The 14016-nt window shown below is 39.8% G+C and overlaps 1 long non-coding RNA gene across 1 annotated transcript; it reads left to right on the top strand.

Annotated features, from left to right (window-relative positions):
• The first annotated feature begins 4547 nt into the window (after nt 1-4547).
• LOC307127031 lies at nt 4548-13635 on the top strand. The gene is made up of 4 exons (XR_013816587.1): nt 4548-4659; nt 5851-5965; nt 12125-12206; nt 12373-13635. It is a non-coding gene; the product is annotated as an uncharacterized lncRNA (long non-coding RNA).
• The last annotated feature ends 381 nt before the right edge of the window (nt 13636-14016 follow it).

Below are 14016 nucleotides of genomic sequence, written 5' to 3'. Positions count from 1 at the left end.
AAATCCGAGAGCTTTCTGAACCCACATAGACAGCAACACAACGACCACTTTCAAGGCCCAGAAAGGTAGTACAGAGATTGTTAAAATAGTCCATGTGACTCCAGTGGTTCAACCTTAATGTTATGAAGCGACAAGAATACTGTGCGCATGTCTTCCGCATACAACCATATCTTCTCTTCCCTGTCACTCTCTTACATTATTTACGTTGTTGCATAACTATAGAGGTTATGCATGTGACAGAACCGTCGGCCGGAGTGACTGCGGTTAGGCCCACTGAGTGGCAAAAAGACTGAGAGGCAGCATTGTGCAGTATCTTCAATTTCCAACGTGTTTTCTCATCGGTGAGTAATGTAGCCGATCAGAGAAATGTTGATTTCTGGAACGCAATGGCCAATCGCAGGTGTTGAAGTTAGAATCCACTCACCGCTCGAGTATTTGTCCAGTGCTGAGTTCTGCATGCGTGCAAATCCTCTTCAACAAAGAGTAAATATTATATACATGCGGGATTCACTCTCGAAATTGTGATGACTGACAGTGATAAATATTTATGTATCGAAATCAGGCTCGTATAAATGTCAGGAAAACACGATTCCTGGCTGCATGTCATTATCCATGGATCACTGAATCTTTGGCAAGTTGTAAGGATTGTAACTATATCGAGTCCAACCTTTAGTTTAAACTAGTGCTGTCAATCGATTAAAACAATTTTACAAATTAATCGCACATTTTTTCTGTAATTAAATCGCAATTAAAAACATCTGTGTTTTTTTATATTTTTATTTCACTGTTACAAATGAATGTAGAAACAGCTTAAATACAGTATATTTGAAATATGTGTTGTAATGGCCTTTATGAAGGCTAGTATCACTGATACTAAAACTGCAACTGATGTCTCTGATTTTTTTTTAAACATTAATGATAGACATTCAACATTACAGCACAATTAAAAGCTATATCAGTTTCAAGTGAACTTAAAATAATCTTCACATAAACTTATTATAAGTTATCAAACTGTCTGCACTGCATAAATAATAAATTAAATATAGAATAACTCCTTATTAAAGCTAACATTTTCTGTTAGTTACCTCTGTTCTGAGACTAACATTAATGACAGGAAACATTAGTCCCTGCTGTTCCTTTAAAATCTGACGCGCTGACACGCGCATCTCAATTTCTCCACAACTCTTTTAAGCTCATTTAAGATGTTTTTTAAATAATTTAAGACTGCTCTTATCAAAATACTCAACAAAATGGGCATTTTGCCATTCTTGTGTGTGTTATTGTTCGTTCAAACGAGAAAGAGAGCTAGATTCTGGCAGGGCTCCAGACAAAAATATCAATTAAGGAGCCATTGGCTCCTATAAGGGAAAAACTTAGGCGCCAAATCACTTTTTCAAGTGCCACAAAAGAATAAACGCATTTTAATTTTTCATGTGCACTTATATGGGCGGTGCTGAATTTCATTTTTGGCTTCTTCCATTCTTTCTCATTAAGACAACAGGTTAAGTAAAACAATTTTTTTTGTGTCTTTTTTGCCTGTGTAGAACTGAAACAACTTAAATCTATGCGCCTCTTAACATTTTAACAACACCACACACACACACACACAGCGATTTTCGCAGTTTTCTCCACTATAGGCTTTATTAATTTATTGTCATATACATGGAGCGCTTCACAGCTGTTACACATCACATAGGCTACCCAACACTTGATTTGTCTTGTTAAACTACTTCACTAAAACGCTCCCACATTTTACTTTATTTTATTTCTTTCCTTTTGTTAATTTGGTAAATTTGGCAAAATAGAACCTGAAGAAAAAAGTTTTAAACATGTTGATATTTCCAATCACTATGTTGGACAATTCTTATCAGAATCATTTCTAGTGTATATTTTTTAGGTAAAAGTGTTACATCTTTAAGCAATATCTCATGTAGGATTTTTCCTTTGCGTTATATATACTGTCCACTAGGAGGTGCTCTAAGCATATCTTATCCTTGATTTGTTTTCCCTGAATAGACGCTGGTTTTGAAAGTGAAAGAGTGACGCAAATTCGTTGCGTTTTACAGTGAAATGAGAGTTCTGTGTCTTTAATAATATCAACACATTCATTATTTATCTCTCATCCACCCGTAATTATTTACAATGTTATGATCCGCTCATCACAAACACACTCAAAAAAATCCACGCACACACATACATCCGCTAAACTTCACTGCGGACAAATAAGCATGATCAAAAACATCCGTGATCTTATTTTTCCTTCAGATAACAAGTTAAGAGAGTCAACAATGCAAAGCAAGAAAGGAATTTTATTCACTATTTAAAATAGCCCGTCGGGCAGGGCGGTGATACGTTTTGCGCATTCCTGTGAAGTTAAGGCAGTAATATATATTAGTAATATATATTATAGTAATATATAGTAGTAATATATTTTACTCTTATTAAACTTTTCTGTTACTGCCAGTAACAGAAAAGTTTAATAAGAGTAAAATATATTGAGAATAAGTATCAGTATCAATTAAAAACGAGAATTGTGACTGATTAGTTGGCGTCCACACAGCCTTCCTGCACTTTTACAAGTAGAGTAGGGTACTTGGATATTCATTCATTGACACGTCTCTGTCGCTTTCTATCTCTCTCCTGCTGGCACAGCCGTCAGTGTTGTTGCTTGATAGAGATGAGGGCTTTGAAAAAGCATGATATTTTCCGTTTTGACATCCGTTTCTGACGCTAATTTTGGCGCTCCGACTCAGCGAGGTTTTTTCATCTGTAACTTTGCTGCGCGTCGTCTCATTTTATTACGTCAACACACAACAAGACTGGTCGCCAATGGCGATCTCAGCAAAAATATCACTCGCAAATTAATATTTTTGGTCGCAAATGCGACCGTTTTAGTCGCAGTCTGGAGCCCTGTTCTGGCACGCGTCTTTCAGACAAGGGCTGTGTCTCAATCAGCTTCCTAGGTCAGAGTCAGGGCACTGGTCAGAGAGTCAGCCACGTTCATGTACACGATTCACGACCTATGACACTGTGATTGAGGTGATTGAGATGCACCCAGGATATTCACAGACAGCACATTCGCCTTTTGTCTTGTCACGCTGGAATGGTTTAAAAGCATTTGCATGAATAAGAGCGTGATCATATAATGTAATGCTAGGAGTATAGAAAAACGGATGCTGCATTAAATATTTTTAGCTTGTTAAACTGAAGAAAAAAATAATTAAAAATAAAGAGTTAACAAGCTAATTTTGACAGCACTAGTTTAAACTGATAACCGTTTGTTTTACTCGTGTTTTCCCCAATTAAATCTAGTCATGCAGCAGCTCTTCTGCCACTCAGTCCCGGCTGTGTTTTGCGCTTCCGAGTTCTACGGCAGAACGGCGGCTCACTATTGGCTGAGCACCACATGTCATGTCGAGAGTCGAGAGTGTCATGGAAGAGAAGAATGGTTTTGCACACAAAAACTATTCTTGTCGCTTCATAACATTAAGGTTGAACCACTGGAGTCACATGGACTATTTTAACGATCTCTTTACTACCTTTCAGGGCCTTGAAAGTGGTCATTTTGTTGCTGTGGGTTCAGAAAGCTCTCGGATTTCATCAAAAGTATCTTAATTTGTGTTCTGAAGATGAACTAAGGTCTAACTGGTTTGGAACAACATTGAGTAATTACTGACAAAATTTTCATTTTTGGGTGAACTATCCCTTTAACTACAGTGACAACACAACATCAGCAGATAAAAAGTTCTACTGCTTATTATTCTACTTTATAAGCTTTATAGGAATCACCTCTTTCGATTTATATGATAAAGATCATGCAACAGCAGGGTTAAAGTCAGACTTTTAAACAGTGAATGAATGACAGTGTCTGACAAAGAGCAGCATTACCTAAACAAATCTAGCATACACATTAAAACCCTGCTTTGACACATTCAGAAGAATGATACATCAACACAAACTTAAACTTAAATTCAAATTATGACTGCTTTATAATGTGTAGTAGCGACTTTACAAGAGAAAAACACTATGTGGAAAGTGACTTACTGGACTTACAGGTGAGTCGCGTGACTTTCTCGATTCCTGCACTTTCAAACAGTGTGCGTCGGTTGTTTTGCAGATGTGCTGGAATATGTGCTGTTGAGTGACATTATGAGTCTGTCACTGAGCTGTCATCTGCAGGATTTGTACTTTAATGGCCTTAAAACTATCAGAATGTCATGTCATCGGGAGTCAAGTTGTTGTTGACAATAATTCAAAGGTGTCACGCTGAACGTGAAACGCGCTACGCCGCCTAGTGGAGCAGGTGGTACACTGCACAGTTTCTACCAGACAAGTCGTCTTATTGGTAACACTGAAAATCACAGTATAAGTTGGATCGTTTATTCAGTTCTTAGACGTCTAGCTTACTTTAAACTTTTCATAGTCAAAACAAAAATCCCTATTTATTACGTTCAATGTAAAAGAAAGGTGATCACCGGCTCCCTCCTGAGGTTAATCAGTGTATCAGCAGCAATAATGCGTGAAACGCCAAGCCGGAAGTGTTAGTTGCTAGTTGTTGATGAGAAAACACAAAAGCAAATCCATGATTTTGTCAGGATCTGGACCGGCAGATAAACTTGGGATCTACTGGATAATTAACTGGTTAATTCAACTGGAAGGGTAAGACAGATAAAATGTCTGATGTGTTAAACAAAAGGCACATGGTCCAAACACAAATACGGGACAAAAGATCATCTTACAAGACTCTTTTTTTTTTAATGATTTGTGTAATTGGTAAAGTAGATGTTTTCATCTTTTTTGTTAACAAATAGCGTTTTGTTGTTGTGTTGGTACAATTTGCAAGAGTCAAGCAGCTTATATTAAGGTTTTTTATACGTGTTATTTGACAGCTCCCTCTTATGGACATTAAGTATATGCAATAATAAATGACTCAAATGATCTTACATCTCTCAATTATCATTGAATTGTATTGCAGGCCCGTAGCCAGCCTAGTGAAAGGGGGGGATCTTTTTTTCCAAAAAGTGGGATTATCTTGTCTGCTGTTTTCTTAATGAGCATACTTTTTGATGCACAGAAAATATTTACTACAATGTTGTCAAATTACTAACCAAGATCATGTACCACCTTTTTCAGTCGAAACACACACAGTTATTTGGCATCACTGACTTATAATTGGTCAGGAAGCATAGGTGCTTTAATTATGTGTACTGCGTACACACACACACACACACACACACACACACACACACACACACACACACACACACACACACACACACACACACACACACACACACACACTAGGTAGTCAGGGGGGTTTGGGGGCATGCTCCCCAGCGAAAAATGTGATTTCTCTGATCTACATATCTGCATTTTAAGATGTTTGAAGGCCAAAAAAAAAAGAGAAATGGCTTTAAAACGAAGTCAGTGAGCACTAAATTATTTGTCAATTCCTGCTCTCCTCATCTCCATCACTCTTTCTTTTTTCTCTCATTCTCCTTATCTTGCCCTCTCTTCCTCTCCTAAAGCAGTCAACAAAGCATAGGGTATTTAGAATATTTTTTATTAATCACTTTCTAGCCTACACATTGGAAAAATATAAAATTATTGGCAGTCATTACTTAAAAGAACACTTGTTTATTACAAAAAATGACTTAAATTCTGGACCTTTGGCAGTTAGGTGTGGTTCGTTTGAACAAGCTTATGGCATATTATATGAGACATAAAAGCCTGGTTTATCTAATATGATGCTCAACTGAAAACATATGTAAACATCAAGATCTAGATTTTTCTGACTTTTGTTTGTCAGCGTTTACAGCATTATATTTATATATAAATATTTATGTTTAGACCTCCTTGGGTTGAGACTCTTGCTGTTCATTTGAGTCATTGAGCAGAAGATCAACATCCGGTCACATGACTATGGAAACACTGTAGCTCTTCAAGGCTTCTGGCAAAAATCCAGGTGTGTTAAACTGCTTTTTCTCTATCTCTTAGTTTGGCCGTATACGCTCAGCAAACCTGTTCAGATGTTAATGTTAAAATATATGTGGTTTTTGCAAGATAAATGTGTAACCAGATATTCTTAGATGTGTTTTGAAATTGAAACTTGAGAGTAAAGTAAAAAAAAAAAAAAAAGTTTCAGTTACACCTAATGTTGATATTTTACATTTTCTTTATTTTACACCACCCACGCTGCACTTCACTGCCTGTCTTTTTTCTCGCTCGTTCCCTCTGTCACGCCAGCCAGCCGTTTGAATTTTACTGCCCATTCCGATGGTCTTCTCCAATTCGGTGAGCATGTGCTGTGGCTCAACCTATCAGATCTCCCTAATAGCGAGGAGTTGCGCATTGTTTGAAGAGGCTTTACAGTTCCCAGTGCGCCCCAACCCCCCCACCACACACATCCGTTGGGCGATTTTAAAAGGGAAAACATTGAGAAAGTGTGCACAAGCAGTGTCCCCACACAGCTCCCTACACGTACATCTCACAAGTTGAATAAAGGCTTCAGCCCCAGTGTTCCCCAACACACAAAAAATGTAACGAATCAAATGAATTTGTTAATGAGAGAGCACACGTGTCGCCCCTAAGTTGTCCACTATATGATGCCATCGTATCACAAATGAACGATCCGGCCGAATTAGCAGACCTATGCAATTCTCTGGGGAATGTGGGGACTCTTGAATCATGTAACAGCCTGGCAGTCCGGGTTCGGCTTCCGAATGAGTGATTCGAACTATAATGAAGGGCAACAGACTTCAGTTTGCCAGAAAACCCCCACATTTCAGCTGACTTCTCACACAGAAAGCTCCGCTCACACTCTAAAAGACGAGATCTCTTCTCGAGAAGGGGATGGTGCGAGTGGTCGGAGGCTATCACTGCTGTCCTGATTTCAAAGAAAAACGGTTCTCTTCATCCTTTGCTGGATCTCAGAGTGTTGAACAAACATTTGAGGAAATACAATTTAAAAATGTACGATCCACGATCGATCTGAAAGAAGCTTTTTTCCACATAAGCATTTATCCGCCACACATATGAAATGTATTCGTTTTGCCTACCAAGGCATATGTTACTAGTTCAGAGTTCTTCCTTTCGGGCTTGCTCTCAGTCTGAGAGTGTTCTGTCTGTGTGCGGAGGTGGGTTTAGCACAGCTGAGAATAGCGGGGATCGTTCAAAATCCTAACATAGCTTCTCTGTTCATTCCTTGTGCACTAAATTCTCTCTCAGCGGTGATATGTTTTTTCTCATGCCTAACCCGGCCTTTATGCCAAAATGCTTCCCAGTGTTCACATGCAAGGTGGATCCGAGGTTGGATGATTTGTGTCTTGTCCGTTCTCAGAGCACACTCCACTAGGGGTATGGCTGCCTCCTGGGCCCTGTTCAAGGGAGTTTGCTTTCAGGACATATGGGCCGCTGCAAGCTGGGCCTCTCCCCATATGTTTGTCAGATACTACCGACTCGATGTCACCAGGACCCCGGTAGCTCATTCTGTCCTGGGTTTGAGCTTGTGCTCATAGGCCCTCTACCCCTCTTTAAGCCCGGACTGCCTAGCCCAGCTTATGTCACTAAGCATGTTATTTGTACCCTCACCTGGCACCATACAATTTCATCATTATGTGTTTGCCAGGTTTATTCATTAATGTAATTTCTACCACGTAATTTCTTTCATTGCTGGGTTGCATCCTCAATTTGTGTATGGTCTGCTACTTTGTGACGTGTCAGTTGATCTACAGTGTATCTCCAATAGGTGGATTTCGAAAATGAGTTGATGAAAGAGAACAATAGGTTACTGTTCATAACCCTGGTTCCCTGAAACATTGAGTAGAGAGATCCACCAAGAAGTGAATATGCTCACTGAGGAAAGATAGTGCATGCAGGTGCTTTATACACTCTGGTAAGGGGCAGGTCCCTTACCTGGCATTGGGCACACGCTTCTGTCTGTCATGCCAGACTTGGTGCAGTTGGATGCTTCTGCAGAGGTCAGGTACGGATGCCCTTCCCATAGGTGGATCTCTCCACTCAGAGAACTGGGGTCACGAACAGTAACCTATTGCTTTAAAGGGATAGTTCACCCGGAAATTAAAATAAAGGTATTTTTTTCTCACCCTGCTGTTGTTCCAATGCCCTATGTCCTTCTATCTTTTTCTGACCTCAAAAGCAGAAATAAAATAAAAAAACATCCTGGCTCCTCCATAAAATGGCAGTGAATGGCAACCAGGCTAAAAACATTACAAAAAGGGTACAAAACTATCACGCAAGGATACAGAGAGATGCGCGCAATATACAGTGAGGAAAATAAGTATTTGAACACCCTGCTATTTTGCAAGTTCTCCCACTTAGAAATCATGGAGGGGTCTGAAATTGTCATCGTAGGTCCATGTCCACTGTGAGGGATAATCTGCATAATCTAAAAAAAAAAATTCCAGAAATCACAATGTATGATTTTTTTAAACTATTTATTTGTATGATACAGCTGCAAATAAGTATTTGAACACCTGTCTATCAGCTAGAATTCTGATCCCCAAAGACTTGTTAGTCTGCCTTTAAAATGTCCACCTCCACTCCATTTATTATCCTAAATTAGATGCACCTGTTTGAGGTCGTTAGCTGCATAAAGACACCTGTCCACCCCATACAATCAGTAAGATTCCAACTACTAACATGGCCAAGACCAAAGAGCTGTCCAAAGACACTAGAGACAAAATTGTACACCTCCGCAAGGCTGGAAAAGGCTACGGGGAAATTGCCAAGCAGCTTGGTGAAAAAAGGTCCACTGTTGGAGCAATCATTAGAAAATGGAAGAAGTTAAACATGACTGTCAATCTCCCTCGGACTGGGGCTCCATGCAAGATCTCACCTCGTAGGGTCTCAATGATCCTAAGAAAGGTGAGAAATCAGCCCAGAACTACACGGGAGGAGCTGGTCAATGACCTGAAAAGAGCTGGGACCACCGTTTCCAAGGTTACTGTTGGTAATACACTAAGACGTCATGGTTTGAGATCATGCATGGCACGGAAGGTTCCCCTGCTTAAACCAGCACATGTCCAGGCCCGTCTTAAGTTTGCCAATGACAATTTGGATGATCCAGAGGAGTCATGGGAGAAAGTCATGTGGTCAGATGAGACCAAAATAGAACTTTTTGGTCATAATTCCACTAAACGTGTTTGGAGGAAGAAGACTGATGAGTACCATCCCAAGAACACCATCCCTACTGTGAAGCATGGGGGTGGTAGCATCATGCTTTGGGGGTGTTTTTCTGCACATGAGACAGGGTGACTGCACTGTATTAAGATGACCGGGGCCATGTATTGTGAGATTTTGGGGAACAACCTCCTTCCCTCAGTTAGAGCATTGAAGATGGGTCGAGGCTGGGTCTTCCAACATGACAATGACCCGAGGCACACAGCCAGGATAACCAAGGAGTGGCTCTGTAAGAAGCATATCAAGGTTCTGGCATGGCCTAGCCAGTCTCCAGACCTAAACCCAATAGAGAATCTTTGGAGGGAGCTCAGACTCCGTGTTTCTCAGCGACTGGCCAGAAACCTGACTGATCTAGAGAAGATCTGTTGGGAGAAGTGGGCCAAAATCCCTCCTGCAGTGTGTGCAAACCTGGTGAAAAATTACAGGAAACGTTTGACCTCTGTAATTGCAAACAAAGGCTACTGTACCAAATATTAACATTGATTTTCTCAGGTGTTCAAATACTTATTTGGAGCTGTATCATACAAATAAATAGTTAAAAAATCATACATTGTGATTTCTGGATTTTTTTTTTTTTGATTATGTCTCTCACAGTGGATATGCACCTACGATGACAATTTCAGACCCCTCAATGATTTCTAAGTGGGAGAACTTGCAAAATAGCAGGGTGTTCAAATACTTATTTTCCTCACTGTATGTAAAGTGTTCAGGAGGCATGCTATAAGAATTTGCGAGAAAGAAACCTCATTATTCAGTGAAAATACTGAGTTTGGCCGTGACTCTGTGCGCGTTCCTGTGAGTGTGTGCGAGCCGTCAGCAGCCGCACTGTTGTCATGGCACCCAGGATAAACACACACACGCACCATTTTGAGAAATGAGGCTCAATAGAAACAAACTTGACTCTCCTCTCTTCATAACATAAATAATAAGAAATAATACATTAATACTAATAATAAGGTAAACCTCCTGAAGTGAATGTTGTGTACCGGTTGTCATGACAACATTGCATGCTGCTGATGGCTCGCACACACTCACAGGAACACACACAGAGTAACGGCGAGCTCAGTATTTTCACTGAATAATGAGGTTTCTTTCTTGCAAAACCTTATAGTATGCCTCTTGAACACTTTCCATACATGGCGCGCATCTCCCTGTGTCATGCTTTTGTATCCTTTTTGTAAAGTTTTAGCCTGGTCGCCATTCACTGCCATTATATGGAGAAGTGCATGCAGGAGTTTTTTTTTTTTTTTTCTCCTTTTGAGGTCCAACAAAGATAGAAGGACATAGGGCATTGGAACAACAGCAGGGTAGGGATGCGCGGTATACCGGTACTGCAAAAATACCGGTATATATTTTATTTCAAACGGTACGATATCATGATTTTGCTCATTTCGGTATATGCTGCTGTTCCGAAGTTCACCGCTAGGTGGCAGCGCGCTACCCAAACTGACGCGAAACCGGCAAATGTGGCAACAGAACAAGATGAATACAGCAGTTGAATCTCACTCAACACGCACAAAACTCATTAATAAAGACAGGAGTAGACGTGAAATTTGGAATTACTTTGCTTATAAAACTGCTGAAGAACCATCAAACCTTGCCAAGCATCTGCCACTTAATTCCTGACTTGTAAGACATTAAGAGATCGACAGGTGAGTGCATAATTCTAACGATCTAATTTAGACATTTTTCTTTTAACACTGATTAACGCACATACATAAGATCGTATCGTTTAAATATAAAGAAATCTCCAGCATTCGTTTCAACCAGTGACGTTTAGACCTCATAGTATTTGCACGCATACTATTGCACTATTTACATCCGCGAAAGACATACCCAACTGTGTTTATGTAACTACTCACTAAAGATTGACATTTTGACATAATTTTGTGTGTATTTGACTGAGGAAAAACAACTTAATTTGGAATGCGCGAGCTCTTTAGGCTTGTGTGTGTGTGTTTGTTGTTGGCATGAGCGCAAAGAAAACTCTCTCTCTCAAAGAGCTCTCATCCCATATGTATTACGAAATGCTATAAAATCGCTTGCATGTTCAAATTGGCGAGGTTTAAAAAGACGTGGGCAGTGATTTCCGTCATTTGTCCCGCAACGGAAGCGAAAGTGTTGAATCTGAGCGCGCAGATTGCTTTTATAGTGCAGGTGCGATGTCTTTTCAAGCCAGAAGCAATGGAGACGCGCAGTAATGCTGAAATTACTTACAAAAAAGTTTCCAAATGACTGATTGATGTGACAATCTTTGTTGATTAATTTAATAATAAACATTTGCGGTAATTTCCCGCTTCATAAACCCAAAACTTGCGAGAGTGAGCAAAATTATGCACAATACCCGCATCAAAATTCAGACCCTGTATGGTATCGATTTAATATCGGTACTTCGGTATTAGATTGTGGTACCGTACCGAAGACAAAATTGTGGTATCGAGCCATCCCTACAGCAGGGTGAGTAAAAGATGGCTTTATTTTCATTTCAGGGTGAACTATCCCTTTAAGTTGTCAATGCGGGCAAATGACCATGGTAAAAGTGGGATAATTCACAACAAAGCTATGCATTAAACACGTTGGGTGGTTCTTTGCCTCCTCGTTGTCTATTAAAATCTAGTCGTGGATTATCCCTATTTTAATTGATTTACCTAACTACAATAATCTTCAGGTTAAAATATACTTTAACGTAACAATTTTAAAAGAAGCCACTGCAGAGTTAAAGGTTCTAAACACTAAAAATCAACTTGTTCTGTTGGAAATATTAGAGCCAACCATTGAGCTCTCTTTTTTCACTAAACTTAAAGCAAAGAGACAGTTTGTCTTTAACATGTTAGCTGCTTCCTAAAGATAACGTAATTCAAGTTTAAACCTAGTAGTACAATATGGAGCGATGTCTTTGTTGATTTATATCTTTGCCCTACAGAATAAGAGATGTGTTTGGAGCGTTACACTCAGGGACGTGTGGACAGACATTCACTGTATGATGGACATCTGCTCAGGCACAGGTAATGCTTCTAACTTGTCAGTGTGTTGTTGGCGTGTAAATGTGTAGGTTACCATCATTTTCTTTTTGAAGGGACAGCCCTTTGAAAATCAAATGATGGTAACCTAAGTAGGTGGGGAAGGAAGGGTGAATTAATTTTTTTTAATCGCCAATTTAATTTTTTTCAGGCAAAAGTATAACCGCTGCTGGACATTGTGCTGGCGGTCAGGGGGGGACCCCATGATCCCCCACGCCTTCTCACTCACACCACACCATTCATTCATATCGCAGAGATCTGGCTGGACTCGAACCAGCAACCTCTGAAACCGTGAGGCAGCGCTCTTACCTGTGAGCCACAGATCTCTTGTCAGGACATGTGAAGGAACTTATATTTCACTCTTCACCTGTGTGTGACAATAAACCAGTTAAAGTGCTGCTGCAGGAGGACTCACAGAGAGCCAACCTGCTGAAGTGGGGTTTGAACCCAAGTCTTTATCGCAGCTTCACCCACAAGTAATGTGTGTTTAGCCACTGCACCGTCATGGCTTTCACACTGAATGGTGTTATTTATGAAGTTTTGTTGGATATAATTCAATTTGTAGGATTTAAGATGAGCAATAGTGGGATTTGAACCCAAGCCTTTATCACAGTCTTATCCATAACTGCCTTGTGTTTAACCACTACACCACCACGGCTTTCACGCACAATATTGGCATTTGGGAAGTTTTGTTTGGGTATTAGGAAATATTTGGGATTTAACTTTAGCAATAGTGGGTTTTGAACCCAAGCCTTTATCATAGTCTCATCTACAACTGACATGTGTTTAGCCACTGCACCATTATGGCTTTCATGCAGAGTATTGGCATGTGGCAAGTTTTGTTGGATATAATGCAAATTGTGGAATTTAACATCAGCAATAGTGGATTTGAACCCAAGCCTTTATCACAGTCACATCTCCAACTGACATGTGTTTAACCACTGCACCATCATGGCCTCATGGCTAAGCGCAGTGTTGGCATTTGGGTAGTTTTGTTGGATATAATGCAGTTTGTGGGATTTAACATCAGCAATAGAGGGATTTGAACTCGGGTCTTCACAATGAAAACAACACTTTACCTCCTGTGCCACTGAGTCTTGGAAGTATTATGTGGGTTTAGGAAAGGTTTTATTTATTAAAAACTTCAAACCCACACTTTCATGTAAGAGAAACAGATGATCATCCTCTGAGCCATACCTACTGGTTTATTAGTGTGTTTTATGGTCTTTTATGTACTTTGCTTTATATTCTGACAATCATTATGAAGCTTCAAAATGTTTGCATAAAGTCATGTGATTTTAGGTTTCTTTACGTCGTGTATGTTTTGAAACATTTGGACATTTCACTGGTTCGCCACTAGAGGAAGTCCGAGCCAGAGAATTCCAGATCTACAAAACAATAAAGATAGTGTTTAAAAAAACATGAGCAAATGCTGCTGAATAAAAACCTGAGCCCTGCTTCGACACATTCGAATGATACATCAACACAAACTTAAATTCAAATTATGACTGATATAATGTGTAGTAGCGACAAGAGAAAATCCCTTTATGTGGAAAGTGACTTACAGGTGAGTCGCGTTACTTTCTTGATTCCTGCACTTTATAACAGAGATTGTCGGTTGTTTTGCAGATGTGCTGGAATATGTGCTGTTGAGTGACATTATGAGTCTGTCAGTGAGCTGTCATCTGCAGGATTTATACTTTAATGGCCTTAAAACGGTAAGAATGTGTTGTCGCGAGCTGGCGACTGTCATCACGTGTCATGTTGTTGACAAAAAATCGTGTCATGTTGAACG

The sequence above is a fragment of the Gobio gobio genome (assembly GCF_949357685.1).
Source record: "Gobio gobio genome assembly, chromosome: 5".
NCBI lineage: Eukaryota > Metazoa > Chordata > Actinopteri > Cypriniformes > Gobionidae > Gobio > Gobio gobio.
Note: the sequence above shows the minus strand (reverse complement) of the source record. Positions and strands in the feature narration are given on the sequence as shown.